The sequence below is a fragment of the Dendropsophus ebraccatus genome, chromosome 13, assembly GCF_027789765.1.
Source record: "Dendropsophus ebraccatus isolate aDenEbr1 chromosome 13, aDenEbr1.pat, whole genome shotgun sequence".
Lineage (NCBI taxonomy): Eukaryota > Metazoa > Chordata > Amphibia > Anura > Hylidae > Dendropsophus > Dendropsophus ebraccatus.
Window position 1 is genome coordinate 36,638,807 of NC_091466.1, and position 27,529 is coordinate 36,666,335.

At 44.7% G+C, this 27,529-nt stretch overlaps 1 protein-coding gene across 3 annotated transcripts in view; it reads right to left on the reverse strand.

The window, feature by feature from the left end:
* The window catches only part of LOC138770287 (death-associated protein kinase 2-like), a 92,682-nt gene that overhangs the window by 34,142 nt on the left and 31,011 nt on the right, over nt 1-27,529 (reverse strand). The gene's annotated exons all lie outside the window — the stretch shown is intronic.

Here is a 27,529-nt window from a genome sequence, read left to right on the forward strand (position 1 = left end):
CTGAACGATAATCGTCCAGTGGAATAGGGCCCTAAGTGCGCTGGGTACGAAAGCAAAACTTTTCAGCAATACCAGACTGATCTCTCTTCCTGTATAGTAAATAAAGACAAAATGGTTGAGAAATATTGCTGTATAATTAAAGGAGGATAGACTCCCAGGAGATGGGGTTATATAAAAGAACTGTGTAGGGAAGAAAGCAGTTTTTGTGGCATTCTTCCAAAATGGTATATTTGACTACATGCATTTAGTTGCATTTTTTGATCATGTGGTTCAAGAATCTCTCCTGAAGAATGTTAAAGAAAAACACCACAAAACAGCATCACACATTTACACAGGTGTTTTTTAAGGCAGGAATAGAAAAAGCTATGTGCCGCAACCCAAGAAAAGTGCAGAAGGTTAATGGATGTGCTGGTGTGGATGCTGAGGGTTGTAGCCCTCTGCTAATCATAGGAAACTCTTTTCTTTTCTCACCTGTACTGCAATTCCCAACAGTGGGTAGTAACATGAAAGCCACAGGCTAAAATGCTCCTCTCCTACATTTTAATTAGGACTAGAAATGAGCGAACCTCAAACATGCTCGAGTCCATCTGAACCCGAACGTTCGGCATTTGATTAGCGGTGGCTGCTGAAGTTGGATAAAGCCCTAAGGCTATGTGAAAAACATGGATATAGTCATTGGCATGTTTTCCAGACAACAGAGCTTTATCCAACTTCAGCAGCCACCGCTAATCAAATGCTGAACGATCGGGTTCGGATGGACTCGAGCATGCTCTAGGTTCGCTCATCTCTAATTAGGACTAAAATTTTCTGTTAAGAGGATGGGAGGGCGAGTGGGGTAGCGGCACGGTCTGCACAGGGTGCTCTACAGCACTGTACTCTGACCTAGAAAGTCTTCCCCACCTTCCAAATCATAGCAGATCCACTTCAGGCTGAGGCTTAAATCAGGGGACAGGACTGTGGAGGTAATCTCTTTATAGCTGTAACCCTTCTGTCCCCGGACAGAGAGTGCTGCATGTATGTTCCCACATCTGCCCTGCTCATTCCTTCATGCTCCCTGCAGTCTCTGTCATTCCTTGTGTTTCCCATCCTCTCCATTACTGCTATAATGTGCTTGCACTTACACTTACACACCAATGTGTCAGCATTCACACTCAGCCATTCACACTGCTGTATAGAAAATTTTCTGTCACTGTCCTCCTGCACAGCTCTGTGATTCTTACTTCCTGGTCCATGCTGACCCCCCCCCCCCCTTCTCCATTGTCATCATGTGACCACAAAGACCTCTGAAAGCAGCCCTGCTTCTCCATTCTTGCCTGTTGTACTGAACTATAGGGATCTGCAGCTCCATCCTGTATCTTAAACTGCTGATGCTTTTTCAGGTTTATGCACTGAATAATGCATGCTGACTGCTATACTGTACAGTAACTTATAATATGACATATTCAGCTGTTTCTCATAGTTTGATTTATCTGTTCAACATGTTATTCAGAATAAAAAAAACATTATTTTTAGAGTGTGGAATAGAGGTGAGGGAACCTCGAGCATGCTCGAGTCCATCCGAACCCAAGCAATTGGCATTTGATTAGCGGGAGCTGCTGAAATTGGATAAAGCTTTGTTGTCTGGAAAACATGGATACAGCCAATGACTATATCCATGTTTTCCACATAGCCTTAGGGCTTTATCCAACTTCAGCAGCCACCGCTAATCAAATGCCGAACGATCGGGTTCAGATGGACTCGAGCATGCTCAAGGTTCGCTCATCTCTAGTGTGGAACCAATTGTCTTCATTTTAGTGATTTCTTATGGGAAAATTTGCTTTGGTATAAGAGTGGATTTGGATTACAAGCATGGCCCTGGAACGAATTATGCTCGTAATCCAATGCACCACTGTATATGCACACGCATATCTGCAGCAGATCCTGTATGTGTGAATATTTCCTTAAGGGCCTTTCTACACAAGCCGATTATCGCTAAAATTTAGGCAATAATCCTCTGGTGTAAACGCTGCATCAATTGAACTACAAACGAAAAATCGTTCGTATGTCATTGATAGCATCTTCTAAGCTGACCTCAAAATCATAGTTAATCATTCTCAAGTCTTTCAGTGTAAACACTTATCGTTTATAGTATATAGAGATGAACGCGTTTACGAATATTCAAAGAATATACATGAACATAGTTACGACTGCATTAACAACTTTTCATAACAATAATTGGAAAATGTAAATCCAGTAGTTACAGTGTATCAGAATTTGACAAGAAGATAATAATCCAAAAATATTATAATTTAGAAAAACTATTAAGTACCTTACTGGAAATAGAGTGAACAGGAGGATCTAGGTCTTGGAGACAACTAATGACATTAGGTACACAGGAAACAACATACCAGAAATGGTTTGAAGTTCTACTTGAAAATAAGGAAGACAGGACAAGACACAGAGACAAGGGGAACAGAAAGGGGGGAACTAGTGTGTAACATTAATCACAAGTATATATACAGACATCCCATGGATCGTTCAGTAAGATGGAAGCTGTTAGATATTCCGAGCGTCTGATGGCAGCTATTCTTCTATGTACTTCAGCCATACAATGTGTTGCAGTAAACTGCCAATTAGAAGCTGTCAGACAGTTTGACGCCACTAAACCTGAGCAGCCTGGCAGGAACCTTCCTCAGTTGTTTGGGAAGAACAAGGGGTAAGTTGTCACTACTCTGGAATGATGGGTGCCTTTCCACACCATCACCACTTGGTGTCTCACTCCCCCCTGTTCTTTGTGCACAGCTGAAAGGAAAGGGTTAACTAGGTTTGTTTCACTGTTATGTGTTAGCCAATCACTAGCTTGGGTGGCACACACTGTTTTTATCTATCACACTCTTACACCTCACCTATTCTAGCATGAGGTTCGTCCCGGTCATCCCTTTATAGGAAACTTAGTTTCTGGTGGGAGGGTTTTTATGTTAGTTGGAGAGAGAATCAGTTCTTTTAAGAATTTGTGAGAAAATTACCAAGCACAGGTAAACTGAAAGGTGGGGTAACTGTCACCTGGGTTTAACCTTGCCTATGCCAGGGATCTTTATATTATTAAGAACTATCCAATTCTACAAACAGTCTTCAGAGGAGCAAATAGCATAAGCTGAAGTACCCCAATGGCTTTTGCTTGGCCTACTTGGGTAGTCTTGAGAGGTTAGCTTTGCCCGGTTGTTCAAGCCATGGACTCATACTACCAAACCTGACACTTGCTGAACTTGTTTGGCACATAACGGTCTTCTTCTTCTTCTTATCTTAACCGTCAGTGCGAGAGTCTTATTCTACACAAAGTCACAACAAACTATCCCAGCAGAGTACTGCACTATGTAGGCAAGGTCCCCAAAACAGCCCCCCTAACCAACTCAACTCAGCTACACTACTTCAGACACAATCTGTAATCTCATCAACCCAAAGCGAAACTTTCTGTGTTGTACATCAAGAGAAAGGACACTGTATTGCTGTGATTATTTTTGACGCACTTCCTATTGAAAACTATTAACTGTATTGCACTGAATGAGTAAGAGTATAAGTAAAGTGTTATCCTTGTTTTAGAGCTGGACTCTGTGCTCATTAATACTCGTTGCACCTACACACACCTGGTTCTACCTTTACAAACCCCAGTGCTTGTATACCCGGTGGTGGGCATCACCACTCCTGGCCACCGTGACAAATTCTTAGTTGATACCACCACACCTAGCCCACTGCTAACAACACCTAGCAACCCCAGTTCAGGGTATGTTCTCACTGAGTAAATGTGGCAGAATTCCAGGGCAGTACTCTCCATTGCGGAATCCCGCCTGCCTCAGTGTGCCATAGCAGGTCTATGGGAGGGCTTGCACGCCTCTGCTACTGAGCTAAAAATTGACATGGAATTCTGCCACATTTATTCTGTGTAAACATACCCTTACAGCATACGTATGTCAGTCTAACTTTGTTTTTGTGTACTTTGTCTAAACCTGTATCCAATATCATACTATTGTTTCTTTATCCAGTTTTTATATTAAATAATCTGTGTTGTATCTTAGTTTGTAGCCTTCTTTAAATACGTATCCAAACCTGTTTAATAAAACGTGACAAAACATAACTTTATAGGCAAAACAATCGGACGAAGAATGTGACATTTCTTGTTCGTTGGCTGCTTCCTGAATCTTTTACATGGCCCGATTGTCGGCAGTGGGGGTCCCTGGCCTGTGTAAAAGGAACTTATAACATAAGTATGTTTTAGCATAGAGCTTTCGTGTGGGTTGGATTATATTGTTGTAATTGTCAGTTACCAACCTTTTGATTGGAGGGGTTTGTTTGCATGGGTATTCAAATAAAGTAGCTTCAGAAACCTTGGTGCCCGAGGAGATATTTTTTGCTAAATAATAAGGGGTCTCTCAGCAAAGAAGACAGTAAACCTGGAATGTAGTGCCTGAAATCGTAAAATCTCTCGAGTACATTCTACAACTAGTGATAAAAGATCTCTTATACATGGTAAAGGATTCCTGTCGCTTAGATTTTGAAAGTTATAATGACAGTGCCCATTTAACTATGTCATAACAGTCATTATTTATTTAAGCTGGAACGGATTGACTTGGTATTTGCTGTATTATGATTGGGGTGAGAATGCTTGTTTGCTGTATTATGATTGGTTGAGAATGCTTGTTTGCTGTATTATGATTGGTTGAGAATGCTTGTTTGCTGTATTATGATTGGTTGAGAATGCTTGTTTGCTGTATTATGATTGGTTGAGAATGCTTGTTTGCTGTATTATGATTGGTTGAGAATGCTTGTTTGCTGTATTATGATTGGGGTGGGAACGCTTGTTTTCTGTATTGTATTAGGGGACGGGGAGTAGAGAACTAATAGTGCTATGAATAGAGATTAGTGTCTTCCTGCTCGGCCTGTGACGCAGGCTGGTGTCCTCTCTCATCTTATCTGAGAACAGCTATCAGGAGTCTATAAGGAGGGTATCTTGTCTCTGGTCCATGGACACTAGAAGCTTTAAACGCACACCCAAGGGAACTGAAGCCAACTCCAAAATGTCACTTCAGAGAGTGCAACACAGTGTAAAAATACCCTGTAAGACTGTGGAGTCCTGGCAGAGGCTTCGTTCATGATGGGATGTACGCCAAGTAAAAAGTTACAGACGAAGGATAAAGACTGCTCTTCTCCTCTCATATAAAAGGTATCAGAGCTTAACTCCTACTACACTGGCAGGCAAGGGCATGCCCCCTATGGAGGAAGACCATGCAGCTACTATGAGGTTTAGGATCGAACAGCCCCAGTCTCTTTCCATCCTGGTAATTGCTGCTTACAACTGTATGACCAAGGGGGGGAAAATACTTTTTATAGGGGCAAAAAGGGGTGAGGAGCATCAATAATGTATGGTGTATAAAGGGCAGTCGTCACGACTGTTTGGGAGTACAAAAAGGGGCATTATTAAATGTGTGGGGGCACAAAGCTAATGCTCACCGTCACTGACCAACATCATCATTCACACTGGTCAGTAGTGACTGCAGCATTTATGAGGTTACCTGACAGTTCAAGAGGTTGAGCCGTGTTGCTGGGTTGCTGGGCAAGTACTAAGTTACTAGCAAAAGCCAATAGTTTCACAATGGTATTGATGTTGCCATGTTTTGCCTGAATGTGGTGGTCACAATTTAGTACATGACCTGCCACTTAAAGTGAAATTGTCACCCCCTTTCCATATATTGAGTTCTCAGCATCAGTCTTAAGGTTATATTCTGGCCATTTCATATCTTACTGTATAAAGGATTTCTTGGTGGTCTCTCTGCTTAAGGCTGGGTTCACACTACGTATATTTCAGTCAGTATTGTGGTCCTCATATTGCAACCAAAACCAGGAGTGGACTGAAAACACAGAAAGGCTCTGTCCACACAATGAGTGGATGGCCGCCATTTAATGGCAAATATTTGCTGTTATTTTAAAACAACGGCTGTTATATTGAAATAATGGCAGTTATTTACTGTTATATGGCGGCCATCCACTCAATTTCAAAATTGTGTGGACAGAGCCTTTCTGTGTTTTTAATCCACTCCTGGTTTTGGTTGCAATATGAGGACCACAATACTGACTGAAATATACGTAGTGTGAACCCAGCCTGAAAATGTATGGCAGCCGTCGTGCCCCATATCCCAGCCTACATCAGTGCTGTAGGCCCCATCCCCGTGACGTCATTGCCATCTAGGCAATGACCGTCTTAACAGCATTATGGGCCCCTGAGAGGTGCGAATTGCCCCCCCCCCCCCGTGCGCGGGGGGGTGGGGGGTGTAGGGGTTTGCGGGGGGCTTTGCAGCTGACGGCAGGACTCAGAGCACAGGCACTGCACAGCACCTACAAGGGGGGGCTTGCGCCGTGCAGACCAGGGACAAGGAAGATGTCACGTCGGCTGGGGGGGGGAAGGGGGAGCGGCTGACGGCAGCACAGGCACAATACCTACAAGGAGCTTTTGCTTGGGGACCGGGGACAGGGAATATGTCACAGCGGGCAGGGGCCCCCTAGGACGCAAGGGCCCCCGGGCAGCCGCCTACCATGCCCAATGGGTAAGACGGCCCTGGTCTAGGCCCCCCACCTTTGTGGGATCTTCATAATGGGCTGACTTGGAGGTCTACACTCTGCCTTTCTGAGACATTATCAGAACTGGCCAGATCAGAAAGAGCTGACGGAAAATTTCAGGAAGTTCACTGCATGTGGGCTAAACAGCACACGTTGTTCTTCTCCACATTAACAAATAAGATTAATAAGAAATAAGAATAAGATGAATAAGATAATGAATAATAAGATAATAATAATGAAATGTGTAATAGTAAAAGTAAAAATAATAATGAAATGTCCAAAAAATAACTTTAAGGGTGCGTTCACTCGTACAGGATCTGCAGCAGATCTGATGGCCCAGAGTTACTTTGCATTGAATCTGCAACTTCAAATCTGCTGCAGATCCTGTACGTGTGAACGCACCCTAAGAATGGTGCTGAGAAGTCCTTATATGAAAAGGGGGTGACAATATCCCTTTAAGCTGGGAGGAAAGCTAATAGATATAACATATTTAATCCATGCTTTCCTTCACTGTATATGTCCAAGGATTGCCTAGACGCTCCTACAGACAGAGCTGCCTCCAGGTCATGTGTGGAAGATGGCAATTTCAGCATTAGCCTCCACTTACCAAAAAAATAAAAAAATAATGTGAGTATCCAGGACACAGCATAATAGCACACCTAAAGGTGCCTTTACACAGAGAAATTTAACTGACAGGTTTTTTTAAGCCAAAGCCAGGAATGGTTTTGAAAAGAGGAGAACTTTCAGTCTTTCCTTTATGACCTGTTCTCTGTTTATAGTCTGTTCCTAGCTTTGGTTTCAAAAATCTGTCAGATAAATCTCACTGTGTTAAGGTACCCTAAGAATATCGGCCTATACTGTCTATCCCGAGCGGTAATTTTCAGCTCGCATGGCACATCAGCAGAAGTTTATATTCAATGAATTCCGGCCGCAGAGAGCCCTGTCAGTTCACACAGTGAAGCAAACGGCTCCGGACGCTTGCTTCACTGTGGGCTATGGGAAGCTCTGATGCGGGCGCATGCTGATGCGCCCGCATCAGAGCTCCGCGGCCGGAAAGATCACCCGGCCGTTACCGGCCGGGATGATCCGGGCTAAGACCGGCCGTTCCGTGACCAGGCCGGGTGTTCACGTAATGTGAACATAGCCTAATAACGCGCACACATATGCTAATCATATAGATTCCACCATACCCAGTTAAACCTGTCCATCAACTTACACTGACATAATAGTGTTATATTAGGCCGCTCCCTAATAATCTACAACCAGCAACTCTCAACAGGAAGCCATCAGCAGCCAATGTAAACTTCTGATCATGTTTTCATAAAGCAGTTTGCAGGTGTGATAAGGAGGGAATTCTCAGAGAGGCATCAGAAGGGTGTAGGCACTGTATACAGCGGCATTATCAGAAACCAAAATTGTCATCCGAAAAAGGCAAGATGGTTCCTCTAGCCCTTATATTATTTTCCTTTTTTCATCTTCATTCAAACACTTCTCTTCCCAACCCTATTAAACGTTTTATGATATTTAAAGGGTATGTCTGGGCAGGGACGTGTTAAGGCTTATGCCTGGTAAATGGCGGATTAAAAACAATACCTGCAATCACCTCATTGGCTCCCTGAACATATACCTACAAAACGCCCCTTCCATTCGACAACTTTTTTGATCCTCTCTTTGCCTTTTTTTTTCACCGGAATATACAGATTTAGGCCCATATTGCTAAAAATGTGTAAAATAGACCCTGGTGTAAACTTGCTATAGAAACCATAATAGGTACCGTGTATCTCCTTTACCTATCTGCAGATTCTAACGATGCCATCCATTACTGATTTTGCCACCTGGTTCTGAGATCTCCTCCGTTTAGTTCAGTGCACTGGAGGTGAGCCCAGTGCCCCCAGGTAATGGACATCAATCAGGTTGTGTAGAAATCTTTATTTAGTAAAACTTGTGGTCCGTTCGCTTTAGCATATTATTAGATTCTAAATATGCCTGCATTTCATACACATTTTACGGTTATATTTTGGTTTTAATGTACTGCGTGTGAATAAATGGGGGAACTCTGGAGAAATTAATTATTTTTTTTTAAGTAACTGGTGTCAGAAAGTTACACAGATTTGTAAGTTACTTGTCTGAGTCTGTGCTCTCTGCTGCCACCTCTGTACATGTCAGGGACTGTACAGAGCAGTAGTTTTCTGTGGGGATTTTTGTACTGCTCTAGACGGTTTCTAGACAGGCAACAGAGAGCATTGTGTCAAAATAGAAAACAACTCTACTTCCTGCAGGGCATATAGTAAGTACTGGAAGACTTAGGGTGCCTCTACACGTACCAGATCCACAGCAGATTTCACGCTGCGAGTTTGCAGCGAAATTTTCATTCCACTGCAGATATGTGACCAGGCCACTTTAACCCCCGGCCGCCCGTCTCCCCGGCCCGAAGTATACATTACCTGCTTGGCGCCACGGCTGTGTGAAGCCCCGGGATCCCCTCGCTCCTCATCAGCAGGGCCGGATTAAGGTTGGTGGAGGCCCCGGGTGACAATTTTGTTGGAGGCCCCCCACTCCCCCCACCCCCATCTGTGACAAATCCTTCCTAAGGGTGCCTTCACACCTAACGACTCGCAGCGTAAATTTCGCTGCGAGACGTCTAGGTTCTGGCAGATCACTTTCACTACATACATGCAGCGGTCTGAACGACCGCTGTGTGTATGTAATTCTGCCGGCCCCTTAACCCATTCAGCTCCTGCCCAGACCCCGCTCCCACTCTGCTGTATACATTACCTCTCCTCGCTGTACGAGTCCCGGCGTACTGCTCTCCCGCCCGGCCAATCAGTGTGTTGCCCTGCCGCAGCCACTGATTGGCCGGGCGGGAGAGCAGTACGCCGGGTCCCGTGCAGCAAGGACAGGTAATGTATACAGCGGAGTGGGAGCGGGGTCCGGGCGGGAGTTGAATGGGTTAAGGGGCCGGCAGAATTACATACACGCAGCGGTCGTTCAGACCGCTGCGTGTATGTAGTGAAAGTGATCTGCCAGGACCTACCTGACTCGCAGCGTAATTTACCCTGCGAGTCGCTAGGTGTGAGGGCACCCTAAGGGTCAATTCACATGTACAGACTCACAGCGTAAATCTGGCTGCGAGTCTGTCAGGTCCTGGCAGTTCCCTCTCACTACATACTCGCAGCTGTCTGAACGACCGCTGCGTGTATGTAATTCTGCCGGCCCCTTAACCCCTTCTGCTGCCGCCTGGCTCCCGCTCCGCTCCCGCTCTGTATACATTACCTCTCCTCACTGCACGGGGTCCCGGCGTACTGCTCTCCCGCCCGGCCAATCAGTGGCTGCGGCTGGGCAACACACTGATTGGCGAGGTGGGAGAGCAGTACTGTAATGTATACAGAGCGGGAGCCGGGCCGCAGCAGAAGGGGTTAAGGGGCCGGCAGGATTACATACACGAAGCGGTCGTTCAGACAGCTGCGAGTATGTAGTGACAGTGATCTGCCAGAACCTAGACGTCTCGCAGCCAGATTTATGCTGCGAGTCTGTAAGTGTGAACTGACCCTAAAAAACATTTTCAGTCGAACTAATACTCTCAGAACCCCCAACATTTATACAGCTGGGGGCAGCTGGGGGTGACTGGGGAAGGGAAGGCAGCTGGGGTGACAGGGGGAGTAGCTGGGGTGACTGGGGAGGGGGAGCAGTTAGGGGGGCAAGGAGAGCAGCAAGGGGGGCATGGACGGGGGAGCAGCTGGGGTGACGGGAAGCAGCTGGGGTGACAGGAGGAGCAGCTGGGGTGACACTGACAGGGGGAGGGGGAGAAGCTGGGGGAGCAGCTGTGGTGACAGGGGAGAAGCTGGGGGGCAGAGGGAGAAGATGGGGGGCAGCTGGGGTGATAGGGGCAGGGTACAGGGGGAGCAGCTGGGGTGACGGGAGAAGCTGGGGGGCAGGGGGAGAAGATAGGGCAGCTGGGGTGATAGGGGCAGGGGGAGAAGCAGGAGGGACAGGGAGAGAATCTGGGAGGGGGCAGGGAGAGAGGCTGGGGGGGCAGGGAGAGAGGCTGGGGGGGCAGGGAGAGAGGCTGGGGGGGGCAGGGAGAGAATCTGGGGGGGGCAGGGAGAGAAGCTGGGGGGCAGGGAGAGAAGCTGGGGGGGCAGGTAGAGAAGCTGGGGGGCAGGGAGAGAGGCTGGGGGGGCAGGGAGAGAAGCTGGGAGGCAGGGGGATCGGCCGAGGGGCAGGGAGAGAAGCTGGAGGGGCAGGGAGAGAAGCTGGGGGGCAGGGGGATCGGTCGAGGGTCTGGCTGGGTAGGCTGGCCAGGTGAGCTTCCGGCAGACAGCCTGTTACACACAGGTACGGAAGCTCACAGCAGCAAGCCCGCTGTGCCCGGACTTCTCCCCTGCTCGGCGTGATGACGTCACTGTGCACCGCTGCCGAGCAGGAAGTCCGGGCATCACGGGCTGCTGCTGTGAGCTTCCTTGCCTTTGTGTAACAGGCTTTCTGCCGGAAGCTCACCTCACCCGGCTGACACCGCGCTACCGTGCACTGATTGGCTGATGAGGAGTGAGGGGAGTGGGGAGCTTCACACAGCCGCGGCACCGAGCAGGTAATGTATGCTTCGGGCCGGGGGCAGCCCTGGAGCATACATCAACTGCTCCAGGCTCCTGCTAGCTTCGGAGCCTCCCGGCATCTCTCGGCGGACTTTATAGTACCTACAGAGACAGATACCTCAGTGTCCCAACAATTTCTACATATTTCGCCAAAGACTTTATCATGGAATGAGAAAAGTTAGAAAAAACCCTATTTACACAGAAAACTTTGATGGTATAATAATCAAATATTATGCACCTTAACCAGGAGCAGGCTCTGTAATGGCGCTCCCTCCACAGCAGAACTGACACAGCACAACACACCGGACATGCATAAAGGGGAACTATCAGCAAGTAAGATGCCTCTAACCTGCTGATGGCCCCCTATAGCGCCAGGGAAACTGAGGAGGAAGGTATATATCTTACCTTTCTCCTTGGCGCTAGTTCTGCACTGTTAGCCGGGTAAACTCTGCTTCGGAGCACCATTAGGAGCACTGCTGCGCCATCTGGCCAGCCCATTTAATTGATTATTATTAGAAGAGACAGGCCGGATGAAGCAGCAGTACTCTTAACGGTGCTTTGGAGTAAAGTTTACCCCGACTAACGGCATGGGACCGACGCCAAGGAGGAAGAGACATACCTTCCTCCTCAGTGTCCCCAACACTAAAGGTGGCTATCAGCAGGTTACATTCGTCTAACCTGCTGAGAGTTCCCCTTTAAGTGAACATTAAACTACAACTTCACCCAAAAAGTCGACAAGGATTTGTGGAAAGTGGCGTTAAACATAATGAAGAAAAATGCTTGGTCATCAAGGTTTAGAACGTCCACTATTTTTGTAGCCGATTTTGGACCCATTTTATTCTATTTACAGTGGTACTTTAGTTTAAGTAAAGTTAAGAGTAACTTGGATATAGAGGGTTTTGCAAGAAGAGCTCACAGTTGTAACTTGGTTTAAGAGCATTGCTTTGGTTTAAGAGCTCCTTGTACTGGGTTGAAGGGAAAGTGGAGGGGCATGGTCTGCTTAGGAGGTCTACAGCACTGTACTCTGACCCAGGAAGCTTTTCTCACCTTCCAAATCATGGCAGATCCACTTCAGGCTAGGGCTTGCATCAGGGAACAGGACTGTGGAGGTAATCTCTTTATAGCTGTAACCCCTCTCTCCCTGCACAGAGAGTGCTGCATTTATGAGCCCACCTCCGTTCTGCTCATTCCTTGTGCTTCCTGCAGTCTCTGTCAGCCCTTGTTTCCCATCCGCTCCTTTCCTGCTATAATGTGCCTGCACTTACAATTAGCTATACACACTGCTGCTATAATATGCCTGCACTTACACTCAGCCATCCACACTGCTGTATAGAAAAGCTTCTGTCACTGTCATCTTACAGGAGCTCTGTGATTCTCACTTCCTGATTGGTCCATGCTGAACACACACCCCTTTCCTATTGCGGTCATGAGACCACACAGACCTGACAGCAGCTCTGCTTCTCTATTCTAGCCTGTTGTACTACGCTACTGCATTACAAGGATCTGCAGCTCCATTCTGTATCTACAAACTGCTGCTGTTTTTTCATTCTTATGCACTTACTATACATTATACACCACATGCTGCTTGGCTATACTCTACAGTAACTTAAACATTTAGAAAGCTAGATATGTCATATGATGTTATACATGATATTCAAAATAAAAAAATCATTATTTTTGGTGGAACATTTGTCTGCATTTCAATGATTCCTTATGGGAAAATTTGCTTTGGTTTAAGAGTGATTTGGATTACAAGCACGGTCCTGGAACAAACTCAAATTCATTCACTGTAATTCCAAATTTGTTCACTAATCAATCAGTGTAATTCCACATAGTTCTTTCATTTGCTGGGATCAGATAGGGTACACGATCATAGTACTGATCGTAACTAATGGCTATGGTTCTGTGTAATATGGTGAACGGTCTTGTTTGTTATCATTAATTGTTGAAAATTGCTTTATCGAAAATAGCCCTAAGTCTACCATGCCTCGAAAACAATCTGGGGTTTAGGTGGATAGTGGGGTAGGGGACAGGTGATTAATGGTTCTCCAAAAGCTGGGGGTAGAGCCAAGGATTTCTATGACCTGTCCTGCAAGTCTGTTTAACCTTTAAAAGAAAAATAGCTCCGGACTTGGGATGCCACCTTGAGGAAGGTGTTGACATATACAACATTGTCTGGACATTGCAAAGGGACTATATTATAAAATATAACATTAAGTATCAATTATTATTATTATTATTATTATTATTATTTATTTTTATTATTATTACTATTGTCATTATTATTAATTATTATTATTATGTAGTATTTTGAAGGCATTTCAGGAACGGCAGAACATGTGTATGTGTGTGTGCGTCTCCTCTAAGGGTTTATTCCCACGTCCCGTATTTTACGAACACTACAGATGGGAAAGTCCTCTAGTGGTGTGCTTCCTCGCATCATGTATCAATATCATGCTGGAAGCGGCACTGTAATGTATCATTAACATTGAAGATCACTGAGGAATGACTTCACTACGAAAATATCAAGGAGGAAATGGCACCAATAACATACATGAGACTGAACGTGTAAATATAGTTCCCTGTTGCCTGATTACTTTTTATTTATAACTACACTTCCTCTATCTCCTTCTACTAGTCTCTTTGTATTACAGAATCTAGTATATGATGTGTGCATTACAGGTCTATGAAGGAAGCCATAAAATGTAAAGTAGTAGAAGTAGTGGCAGGAATTTCAATGACCTTCTTACAAATGGCACCCTAAGGCCCTATTCCACGGAACAATTATCGTCCGTATTCGGCCGCTATGGACGATAATCGTCCCGTGCAATAGAGTGCAACGATCAGCCGACATCAATCATGTCGGCTGATCGTTGCAGTCGCTTGTTTTTCAACATGTTGAAAAACAAGCGAATGATATAGCAGCGATCTGCTGCCGTCGCTCCGTTGAATAGGAGCGTTGGCAGCAGACGCTGCTATATCCTATGGTCTGCCTGGACGATCTAACGATCACCCGGGCAGCCCCCACTCACCCGCTCGCTGCAGCCGCGTTGAATAGCGGCAGCAGCGAGCGGGAAACGAGGAGCAAACGAGCGCTGAGAGCGCTTGTTTGCTCCTCTGACGACCAGTGTAATAGGCCCTTTAGGCTTGAGAACATACTGATCATACTGATGTATATATCGACCATAGCTACATGCTGTGTTTTATGAGAATGCTTCTATGACATCACTGGAAATAATTTACCAGAAAAGGGGAAACAAAAGGTTTGTCCAGCAGAAATAAAAACAAACATCCTGTTCAGACTCTATACTGTATACATCAGGGGAGGGGGTGGATTAGAAACTGTATATTCTAATAGGCTTACAATTTACAGTAGGATAATGTTACCCAAGGTAACGAGAACAGGAATAAAATCCCCTCATTCCTCTGTGACTTCTGATTTCCGTACAGACTGGCACAGAGTGTACCTGGAACTGGCAGGCTGGCTGAGTGTCCCTGGGGCTGGTTAGTTTGCCCAGCTTGTTTCTGCTGTCTGATTTACTGTGGCACAGTCCAAGACAGTGTATTGTTATAGGTTGTAGAACGTTTTTAGGAATCAGAGGTTGGCACAATGTGTGGGCAATGGCTGGTGTAATTTATTACTGAGGTTAATGGTATACTATAGCATATTAATAGATATCACATAGCAATACAGGCTGGTTCAGAACGGCACTGCAGGTTGCAAGTGGTCATAGAAAGATGCAGTGTGTGACTGGGTTGCTGGCGATTACAGGTTTACACCTATGGTCATCAGGTAGTGCAGCATGACTCTGGTATTCAGGCAGGATGGTTGCCAGAGTGGCACAGCATCTGATGACTACGTTGGCAGACAAGTGAATATATCAATTTTTTTTTACTGATTAGAGCCAGATGCTGAAACATGTTCTTTTTTTCAAATCTTTCTATTTTTCTATTGTATTTTATATATTACTAGAGATATACTTTACTCCTAGCACTATGGTCATACAGTAGGTAACAGAAGCTGTTCCACAGACATGAATGTGAAATGTTACTGCACATATTCCTCGACCTTTGAAGAGGTCATTCCACAGGGAGGGGGAGGCTGAGCTCTGATCAATACCTATTGGAGGACACTCACCAAGGTATGTGACTGTTTGCACAGAGCCCCAACTTGCTAAGAATGTTGCAATTTTTCACTGGTCTGTGCCCCAATGATCAAGTTGGAGGGAAGATCAATGTAGATTTGCATGAAAGGAGCCATGGCCTCTGCACAGAGGAGCAAATTGTAGCTTCAATCTATTCGACATCAGAACTGACATAGATTTCTTGGTCTGGCACACAGCAACCTCAGATATGATGGATTTTTTTGAGAGGTGAGAACCGATAATCGTTCCGTGTAATAGGGCTTTAACTGTAATGCTGTACAGATCACATTAGTGCAGCCTTCTCCTTATCACAGACAGAACGGGAAATTTTAGATCACTTTTAGGCTTAGGGCCGCTTAGACGGCCCGATATTTAGGAGCAAGCGAGTGCCAATATGTCAGGTCACCGCTCGCTTTCTCCTCATTCCTCGCTCGCTGTCTGTGCTATTACACGCACCGACAGCAAGCGGGAAGGAGCGGTGAAGAGCTATGGGAGGGGCTTCCTGAAAGATCTTTAGCTCATTTGGGGTGGCCTATACGAGAGACCGCCAATCTGCTGCTGCTCGTATTGCACGGAACGACAGCCAGCAGACTGACGCTATTGGTATCATTATTTAGGTCATGTTTTAAATCAACAATCAACCAACATCGTGCATGTCGGCTGATCACTGATTTAAAGCATGACCTATTACACAAAATGATTATTGGCCGGAACAGTGGTGAGGATTAAACTGCAAGATTTTAGGATTATTTTATAATATAGATTAAAGAATAAAAACACCAAAAAATATGTTTAAGATAAAATCTGGCTCTGAACAATAGGTCATTTTATGAAGAGACATTGTAATTCTGTGATATCTCTGAAAGAATGCCCAGCCGCTCCTTGCTATATACTAGCCAGTTCATTACAAAACTCCTATAGAATAATTTTCCTGTCTGGATTTCAGAGGAAAAAGTCTAATGTCCTCTGAAAACATACAGGAGAGCACTCCTTGAGTTCAAATCTGCCCTCACCTCTGCTAAACAGGACTACTTTTCTTCCCTCTGCAACTGTTTAACACCTTCAACTCTCTTCTCCGCCCCCCACTGCCACCCCCCACATCCCTCATCTCTTCTGAGGACTTCGCCACATTCTTCAAGCAGAAAATCGATGACATCAGGGTAAGCTTCACCTCACAGTCCTGCCCGTCCCCACTAACTCACCTTTCCACCATCACAGAAGAACATCTCTCCAAACTACTCTCCACATCACATCTCACCACCTGCGCACTTGACCCAATTCCATCCCACCTTATCCCCAACCTCTCCTCAGCACTTGTCCCAGCACTAACCCATCTCTTTAATCTATCACTAACTTCTGGCGTCTTCCCATCTCTATACAAACATGCAACCATCACACCCATCCTCAAAAAGCCATCCCTTGATCCTACCTCCTTATCCAGCTACCGCCCCATCTCTCTTCTCCCCTTTGCCTCAAAACTCCTGGAACAACATGTCTACCATGAACTTTCCTCCCATTTTTCATCCAACTCGCTTTTTGACTCCCTGCAATCTGGCTTCCGCCCCCACCACTCCACAGAAACCGCCCTCACCAAAGTGGCTAATGACCTGCTGACTGCCAAAACCTCGCGCCAATATTCTGTGCTCCTTCTCCTTGACCTATCTTCTGCCTTCGGCACAGTTGACCATTTTCTCCTCTTATAAATCCTCTCATCCCTAGCCTAGCCCTCTCCTGGATCTCCTCTTACCTCTCCAACCGCACTTTTAGTGTCTCCCATTCTCACACCACCTCCTCTCCTCGTCCCCTTACTGTTGGTGTTCCCCAAGGCTCTGTACTTGGGCCTCTTCCCTTCTCCATCTACACCTCTGGCCTGGGACATATCATAGAGTCCCACGGCTTCAGCTACCTCCTCTACACCGATGACACTCAGATCTACCTCTCTGGTCCGGATGTCACCTCTTTGCTATCCAGGATTCCAGAGTGTCTATCGGCCATATCCTCCTTCTTCTCCTCCCGCTTTCTAAAACTCAACATGGACAAAACAGAACTTATCATCTTTCCCCCATCTCGCTCCACCCCTCCTTCTAATCTGTCAATCACTATCAATGGCTGCACTCTGTCCCCTGTCCCCGAAGTCCGCTGCCTTGGGGTCACCTTTGACTCTGCCCTGTCCTTTAAACCACATATTCAGGCCCTGACCACCTCCTGCCGCCTTCACCTCAAAAACATTTCCAGAATCCGCTCTTTCCTCACCCCTGACTCCACCAAACTATTGGTACATGCTCTCATTATCTCCCGCTTGGACTACTGTAACATCCTCCTCTCTGGCCTTCCAGCTAACTCCCTTGATCCCCTCCAGTCTATCCTTAACACTGCTGCCCGACTAATCCACCTTTCCCCTCGCTTTGCCTCTGCCTCTCCCCTCTGCCAATCCCTCCACTGGCTCCCCATTGCCCAACGTATTCACTTTAAACTGTTGACCATGACATCAAGGCCATCCACAACCTGTCCCCTCCGTACATCTCTGACCTGATATCCCGCTACCGTCCCTCACGCAACCTTCGATCCTCCAGTGACCTCCGTCTGCGCTCCCCCCTTGTTCGTACCTCGCACAACCGCCTCAAAGACTTTGCCCGAGCCTCCCCCATACTCTGGAACTCGCTACCCCGACACATCCGTCTCTCATCCACCATCATGTCCTTCAAAAGTAACCTGAAAACCCATCTCTTCAAACTAGGCTACAACATACAATAACTCTGCATCACACTTGAATGGCTACACTTTACCTCCTGTTTCTCTCCCTATACCATATAGATTGTAAGCCCTCCTGGGCAGGGTACTCTTCCCCCATGTACCAGTCTGTCTTTTGCCGTCACGTAATGTTTTCTGATCTTGTATTGTTCCTGCCTGTTGCCTTTCTATTGTATAGTGCTCTGGAATTAAGGGCGCTTTATAAATAAATAATAATAATAAAATAGAAGCAGAGATGTTCTTCTGTAAAGACACCATGTGATGCCCCTGCGTTATATATGGCCCCAGATGATTCACACCTTGTCATCAACACCTTGTGAAGATACGAATCAGAAGGAATGATTCACAGACTCTTCTATACCACACATTACTTCGAGAGGTTTACCGGTCGCATTTATAGGGAAGGGATGACATGAAAGCTGCATATATCTGTTATGTGTAGTGGTATTATTCTATATATTAACTTTATGGTATTCCCAAAGTAGTAGTGGCATCAGAATCATCTATATTGTAAAGCTGAAGTTGTAAAGTGTCAAGCCTGGTCTATTGCAGATACCTGGTCTGTGGTAAGTATCCCACCGAGTGAGTGTGCAACATAATACTGTAACCTGGTCGCTTAATAATGCATAAACATTACAAGTCCTAATAACCAGAAGTTCCGCTGACACAAGTCTATGAGCCCATTGTTCTCTAATAGTTCATCATAGAGCACCCCAAGGCTATGTTCATACTTTATGTACTTTAACATCTTCTTTGGCATCTATTGGGGTAATGTGACTTAAAATTCACTGCCTCGGGTCTTAAACAGGTTGCTGAGTAGAAAATTTATACACAGTAACATATATATATATATATATATATATATATATATATATATATATATATACACTCACCGGCCACTTTATTAATTACACCATGCTAGTAACAAGTGGTCTTTTGCTGCTGTAGCCCACCTGCCTCAAAGTTCGCCGTACTGTGCGTTCAGAGATGCTCTTCTGCCTATCTTGGTTGTAACGGTTGGCTATTTGAGTCACTGTTGTCTTTCTATCAGCTCGAACCAGTCTGCCCATTCTCCTCTGACCTCTGGCATCAACAAGGCATTTCCGCCCACAGAACTGCCGCTCACTGGATGTTTTTTCTTTTTCGGACCATTCTCTGTAAACCCTAGAGATGGTTGTGCGTGAAAATCCCAGTAGATCAGCAGTTTCTGAAATACTCAGACCAGCCCTTCTGGCACCAACAACCATGCCACGTTCAAAGGCCCTCAAATCACCTTTCTTCCCCATACTGATGCTCGGTTTGAACTGCAGGAGATTGTCTTGACCATGTCTACATGCCTAAATGCACTGAGTTGCCGCCATGTGATTGGCTGATTAGAAATTAAGTGGTAACGTGCAGTTAACAAGGTGTACCTAATAAAGTGGCCGGTGAGTGTGTATATATATATATATATAAGAGGCAGTTCTGAAGGCAAAAGGGGGTCCAACCCGTTACTAGCATGGTGTACCTAATAAAGTGGCCGGTGAGTGTATATATATATATATATATTTATTTATTTATTTATTTTAAAAGAGGTCAGACTGGGTTTACCCCTTGGCAACACATGCTGTACATGTATATGGCACAGCCAAAATTACTGTGTCCTTGAGGGGTAAAAGAAGAAAAACAACAACAACAACAACAACAACAGTATCCACCTGCCCGGTTCATCACTGCTGCTGTCCTAACACTCACCAGATCCCCACTGATCTCTATTCTAAAGACAGGAAATGTCTCCTCAGCCATTCACTGGCCACAGCAGTTTCCCGCATCAGTCAGTGAGGTCAGTCATTGGCTGAGGAGACCTTTCCAGCCATCTCTTAACTTGAAACAAGACCAAAAAGTCATGCTAGTTTTTAACCTTTTATTTTGTTTAAATTGTTAATATCCCCCCCAAAAAGTTTCTTTTAAGTGCCAATAAATAAAACAGCAAAGCTTAATGAACTCTACAATTTGGCAGAACAGGCAGATTATCTTATGTGGATTGAAACGATAATCGTCCAGTGGAATAGGGCCCTAAAGCCAGATGTGGATCATAACCAGATAAAATACAGAACAGATGCTACTTTTTAATAATTTTTTTTAATAATTTTTTTGAAATCTTCTTCACACCAGAAATGTTGTATATTAAGGTGGAGCGAACCAAAATATTCAAGTTCAGCAATGTTATCCTAAAGTGAACGCTTAGCATTTGATTCCTTGCGGCTGCAAATGTCGAATGCTGGAAAACATGGATACAGACGAATTCATTATGATCCGTAACTTGTTTTGGCTTCAAAGCTGCACAACGAAACTGCAGCAAAACTACACAGAGTATGAGCCCAGTAAGTTACTAAGCTGTTGACACCCAGAAGTCACAAAAAAATATAAAATTCCCTGATGTGATTTCTGGAATGTTTGTTATTTGCTGGTATTTGTAATGTCATTATGGGCTGTAATGGCCGGACAATGTACTGTTTATCTTGTTTGTCAATATAGTTTTTGGTATTTTCTCTTTGTTTGCTGTTCTCCTTGAAGTCTGCAAGTTGTTAATGTTACTTAATGAAAGGCTTGTTGTATTGAAGTCTGCTGACTACATCTGTTTGTCAGATCTGGCCTCCAGAAACCCCTGAAATGTTTTCTTCACATTAATTACAACCAGAAGGGCTAGTGATTGATGAAGCCTGAAGCTACGCCAGAACCAAACAATGAGGCTGTTTTCCCGCATTCTCAGTTTTGTTGCTTTTCTTTGTTTATATAAATAGATCCTAATTGATTATGTGGCCTCTGCAATTCTCTCTATATTGACTGTCCGTGTAATTGGCATTACCAGGCTTAAAGGGGTTTCTGGATTTATAACATTGATGGAATATCCACAGGATGATTTGCCAATCGCCACCCCACCGATCAGACATTGATGTCCTATTCCCTGTCTATAGGCTATAAATGTTGTAAATTGAGACAACCCATTTAACCTCTAATGAAGCAGCCAATTTTCATTAAGGCATTTTCACATGCTCCTCCATGTCAGCCATCTTATGGAGAGACTCACCACAGAGCAGGACAGCACAGCCTTAAATGGGTAGTGCGGCGCTAAACAATTATTCACTAAATAACACATTACAAAGTTATACAACTTTTGTAATGTATGTTATGTTGGTGAATCGCTCCCTTCCCCGTGTTTCCCCCCACCCACACCAGACCCAGAAGTGTAGTGCTCTATACATACCTGCTTCTTGCCGACCCCCGTCTGCCATCTTGTGCCAATAATGTCATCTTCGGACGGACGGCCGAACCGTGATTGGCTGAGCATAACTGTGCTCAGCCAATCGCTGATGACGCGGCAGAGGGCGGCCGGCACTAGGGACGGTCGGAGCGGTTCAGCCGTCCGTCCGAAGATGACATCATTGGCACAAGATGGCCAATGGGTTAGTCACCTTCCCTTGTGCCATAACCGTGACCATAACATCTGTCAAGTGGCAACCCGGGTCCTACCTACCACTACCAACAACTACTACTACCCCCAGCAGGGTCACCCCATTGCAAATATACTACCTGTTTGCACTCCAGCTTGCTTCTCCGGCTCTCGGGTCACTTCTGTCCCGCTCAGCCAATCAGTGGCTATGGTGGGACAGCACACTGCGGAACCTCAGTGACCTGGGATTCGGAGAAGCAGGCTAGAGCATGGGCAAGTAATGCATTCGCTTGTTATGTAGGTCGTGGTCACATTCTCCCAGTGCAATGAAAATCTGCTGTGAGAATGTAGAGCCCATAGGCCATAGCAGTACTCAGTATGACAACGGATTTCGCTGCAGAACTCGCAGCGTGAAATCTGCAGCGATACGGTACATGTGACGGCATCCTAAAGACTTGTCTGTTCCAAAATGTACAGTGAAACTGAAAAAAATATTTGTGAGGTGAAACTGGAAAAGCAAAGAAATGTTGCAGTTAGAAATCTAGAAGACTATCAGCATAAAAAGACCTAAAAGATCTAGTCTGCCCTTGGATATTATTTCCTTTTGTATTAAGTTAGGATAGCTAGATGTTTATCCCTGGCGTGTATAAATTCAGTGATTGTAGATGTACCTGCTACTGCTGGAAGTTCATTCTAAGCATATACTATTCTTTTAGTAAAGCAATATTTTCTCATGTTTCTTGTGATCTTTCCTCCAACTAAACGCAAGTATTCCCATACTTATCAGCTGCTGTATGTCCTGCAGTTAATGCTGTTTTCTTTTTAGTCTGACACAGTGCTCTCTACTGATATCTCAGAGACAGGAACTGTCCAGAGCAGGAAAGGTTTTCTATGGGGATTTGCTACTGCTCTGGACAGTTCCTGTCTCTGACAGAGGTGGCAGCAGAGAGCACAGTGTCAGACTGAAAAGAAAACAACATTTTCTGCAGGACATACAGCAGTTGATAAGTATAAAGAGTACTTAGCAAAAAGAAGTAAATTACAAATCTATATAACTTTCTGAAAACAGCTGATTTGAAAGAAAAACATTTTCACCCCTTTAATTGCAGTAATTGATCATTTCATTGCAGCGCTGCATCACTTCATTGCAGTAATCATTTAATTGCCGTCCAGCCATCCTTCATTGCATTAACGCAATGAAACTCCAACATGTATGAACATACCCTAAGGCTCACACGTGCATTCACATTGCGTTACTGCATCATTTTATTGACGTAAACAATCATTTTATTTTATTGCGGCATTACTTCATTGTAAATCATCACTTAATTGACCATACCCTTGGGATTATCAGCCATTATAGTGCGGCAATAAAAGACTGACCAGAAATTGGGAAATCTCTGCCATGAAAACAGACAGCCTTCAGAGTTTTTTTCATGTGGCAATACTCACTTTCTGTGCATGTTCCATGTGCTACAAAACGCTGTTCAAAGCTCCCGGCATCATTATTTATCATGATGCTGGAAGCTCCAAAACTGTTAAAATCTTTCTGCTACTGTATTACTGGGGCATAGGAACGTCTCATATGGCCCTAAGGGTATGTTCTTACACATTGGAGTATCATTGTATTAACATCATGTATCTGGCTTCCCCAGCTGCAGTCTCACTGGAGGGTGGATTGATTTCCTGCTCAGCCAGTCACTGACTGGTGCACCCCAATCACTGATTGGCTAAGTGGGCAATCAATCATCCAAGTACTTAAATGGTGCAGTAATGCAATGAAAATGCTATGTGAATGCATGTGTGAACACAGCCATAGACACAGCTTCATCATTTTGGAGGAGAATCTGATTTGGTTAGTTGGAAACAGTAGTCTGGAGGACGGCTGATTTGAATACACATGTGTGAATGATATTAGCTGATCTTTTACAACATCCACTTTTATGAGCTGTGTGTTAGTTAAACTTGCCCTTTGATTGCTACTGCATGTGTCAGCCTCTTGATCTTGATAGAAACGGTATTCTTTCAACTAGAGAAGAGGTAGTTTGCGCTTACATTTTTTTTTCTTCTCTTCTGCCCACAGTTCCAGTTCTGACCAATAGTGTGCATGCACTGTCTCTTTAAGTTACAGAAGGAGCAGGTGCTGTTCCCTTTCTAATCCCACCTCAGCATCACCTATCTAGGCCATCTCCACCTGCTCCCTTGGGCCCGAGCATTGTTTGTGTTTCTATAGTGTCTATAGTGAAGGTGTGCTGTATGAGATTTCACTATCCATATATTAACCTTTACCTGTCTTCTGGATTCTCTCTCAGCTTGAACCCTTCTTTTCCATACTGTTCTGTGTCTGACCTAGATTGTTGACTCCAAACCTGTGCTGCCTGCCTTGACCATCTTGTCTATTACTGTCTCCATTTCTGCCTAATTCCTAAATAATCCCATATTTAGGGGGCATTAACATGTCGGCAGAAGTCTGTCCGTTCACAGACCGTGTTCTGTTGACTGGACCTGAGCTCCCGTTAATAGACCAGTTAAAGCATCATGGAGCTGTAACCTCGTAAGTGAGACAGGTCAGTTTTGAAAAATGAGCTGGGTCATTAAGCCACTAACTGTTTTTATTGATTTCTCATTAATATTTTATATGAAGAATAAGGACAGGTAGTTTAATCCAGTACATCACTAGAGCCAATTCACATACAGAAAAGTAAGATTGTGCCCACTTGGACTATTGTTGTTATTATTATTTTTATTATTATTATTTATAAAGCGCCCTTTGTTCCAGAGCGCTATACAAGCAATAAGGGTAACAAACAGGAACAATACCAGATCAAAAACACATTACATGAGGGCAAATGGCAGACTATCACATGGGTGAAGAGACCCTGCCCGGGAGGGGTTACAATCTTTAAGGTATGGGGAGAGAAAGCCGGTCAAGTGCGATGCAGAATTGTTATACTGTAAGTTGTAGCCTAGTTAGAAGAGCTGGGTTTTCAGGTTACTTGTGAGGTAAGAACAAGTGGGAACACAAAAGGAGGTGACTGGAGGATCGGCGGTTGCGTGAGGGACAGTAGTGGGATATCCGGAAGAGCTGTACAGAGGGGACAGGTTGTGGATGGCCTTGTACGTCATGACTAGCAGCATCACCTGTAAGAAGCAGAGGTTTCAAACACTGGCCACAGGCCCATTCTAATTTCTAGTTGAGGGTGAACTAGGGGTACTCCGGGCTGGGGTTATTTTTATTTATGGCCAGGGAGGGGGTGGATATAGAGGCCGCCGGTCACTTACTTCTCCCGGTTCCAGCGCAGGGTCCTGGATCGCGCCTTCCGTCCCGCTACCGCTTCCTGGTCTGAGCTGCGGCTTGATATGTGACGTCTCAAGGCAGCTCAGCTATTCAGCAGCCGAGGCGGGACTACGCTACCATTGCTGAATGGCTGAGCTGCCTTGAGACGTCACATCTGAAGCCGTGGTTCAGACCATGAATCGGCAGTGGGACAGGAGAACAGGGCGGCGCGATCCGGGAGGTAAGTGACCGGCGGCCTCTATTTCCACCTTTTCCCTGCCCATACAATAAAAATAACTCCAGCCCAGAGTACCTCTTTAAGGCAAAGGCTACATAGTGATTTTGGTTTCACATAGATGCACATAATGTTTTTGCATTGCAATATACAACATAGTGTGACTGTGACTTGACATTCGCAAAAAAATCAGCGTTCATGTATTTTTTGGTTACAACTACCATTAGTTGTAACTACCATTACTGGCCTCCATGCATGTAAAGTGGGACCTGCTTGCAACTTTTTTTTTATAGCAAAGAACGACTTGGATGAGACTTCCTGTCATGCCGTGTAAAGCTCCTATTACACGTTGTGATATTGAGGAGCAAACAAGCGCTGTCAGCACTTATTTGCTCCTTGTTCTTCGCTCGCTGCCGACACTATTACACGCGCTGGCAGTGAGCGGGTGAGAGCTGGGGGGGGCTGCCCGGGTGATCTCTAGTTTGTCCGGGCAGCTCATAGATGATAGCGGTGTTCATGTTGGCTGATTGTTGTCTTCTATTACACCAGACGATTATCGGCTGTAACGGACGATATAGGCTAAGTACAGCCGATAATCATTTAGTGTAATAGGCCCTTAACCCTAGCCTGATGGACCCATATTGCAGAAGCTGTTAATTATTATATTTTATGTTGTGTAGTAGACAATGAAGCCAGTGTCATAGGAAGCTAATTAAGCTGTCTTGTTCCTGCACTGTAGGTGGATATCTAGGTATCATATCACACCAGTGTGTCACCCAGCTAATTATTGTGAATAACAAGACCCATCAAAGGAAGAAAGGACACACACGTGGTGACGCTGGGTACAATAATAATAGGATTAGGAGTTATTTCATTGATATATTTATACCCATAATTGGAGGCTAAGTCTGGAGGAGCCCGGAATGGGGAGAATTTGTTGTGTGAAGTCATGATGACAGATAAATGGGCGTTCCCCAATGCAAATTTTCTGAACTCCTCACTTTGTCCTTTCTGTAACTCGGGACACGTAGAGACTTGGTCAGGAATTCTGCCTGTTGTAGGCTGATTTTATGACAGGAAAATCAATGACAACTGATAGGAAAAGAAATTCAGAAAGGAGTCCGTTTATGGTTAGATTAGGGACCAAGTGAAATCCAAGGTAAGGTTACATTTTTAAGACCGATTTTTTCAGGCTGCTTGTGATGACTTTTATGTTATTTTGTCCTTTGTTTATGATGCATTTTAGTCGTACAATATTTTACAATACAGAATACATTTTGTGACCAACATTTGTGTGTATTTTTAGTATAATGAAATTATTTTTATTATATGTATTTTGTAAGTATTATATGTAGTGTGTCTACAAGATGCATTTTACGATATACTGTGTGATGCGATCAACAGGACACCATAATGCATTATTGCAATTTTTCAAATCCCCTCAACCCTCTCCCTCCATGGTATCCTAAAGGAGCTGTCTAGCATAAACTACTAATCTACTATGATACTGCATAAAAGTGCTGTATACTTGTCCCGCCCTGCTGCTGGTTGCCGGGCCACTCGCTGTTGGCCATCATTGTTATAACAACTTCTATTGACTTGCCGTTCCCTCGGGAAATGGCTGCTCAGCATAGACCACACTATACGGTTTACTATAGATTGTTAATAATAATAATATACTTTGCTATGCACTATGCTGAACGGCCATTTCCTGTCTGCCATGTTCTACTCATCATATACCGTGGGAAATTATTGTTTTATATTATTTAATATTGTCTAATGGTCCCCATATACTCTATACTAATGTAGTACTATTAGTGATAACACTGTTTTATGTCACTCTGATACTGGATAACCCTTTTAAGGCTGCACTCATATGTACCACATTCGCAGCAGATTTCACGCTGTGAGTGTCGCAGCAAAATCCGCTGCAGTATGTGGTACAGTTATGCCCAATGGCTCGGCATTCTCACAGTGGATTTTCATTCCGCTGCGAGAATGTAGCCGCTCTGCCTTATTACCTAATCAGCTGGTGGCGTTATGCGTTATGGTCCATTTACACAGAAAGATTATTTGACAGATTATCTGCCAAAGATTTGAAGCCAAAGCCAGAAACAGACTATAAACAGGGAACAGGTCATAAAAGAAAGCCTGAGATTTCTCCTTTTTTCAAATCCATTACTGGCTTTGGCTTTAAATCTTTGGCAGATAATCCGTCAGATAATCCTTCTGTGTAAATAGACCCTAACGATGGGACATTGCACTAATTGGCTGCTGTTAGTGACCTGGGAGCCAGAAAAGCAGGCAAGAGCATGGGCAAGTAATGTATAAGCTTCTTTAAAGGTCCGGCAGTTTATTAGGTAATAGGGTTAGATTTTCGCAGAAGAATGAACATTCGCTGCAAGAATGCAGAGCCATAGGACATAACTGTACCTTAAACCGCAGCAGATTTTGCTGCGAGACTCGCAGTGTGAAATCTGCAAATGCAGTATGTGTAAATGCGGCCTA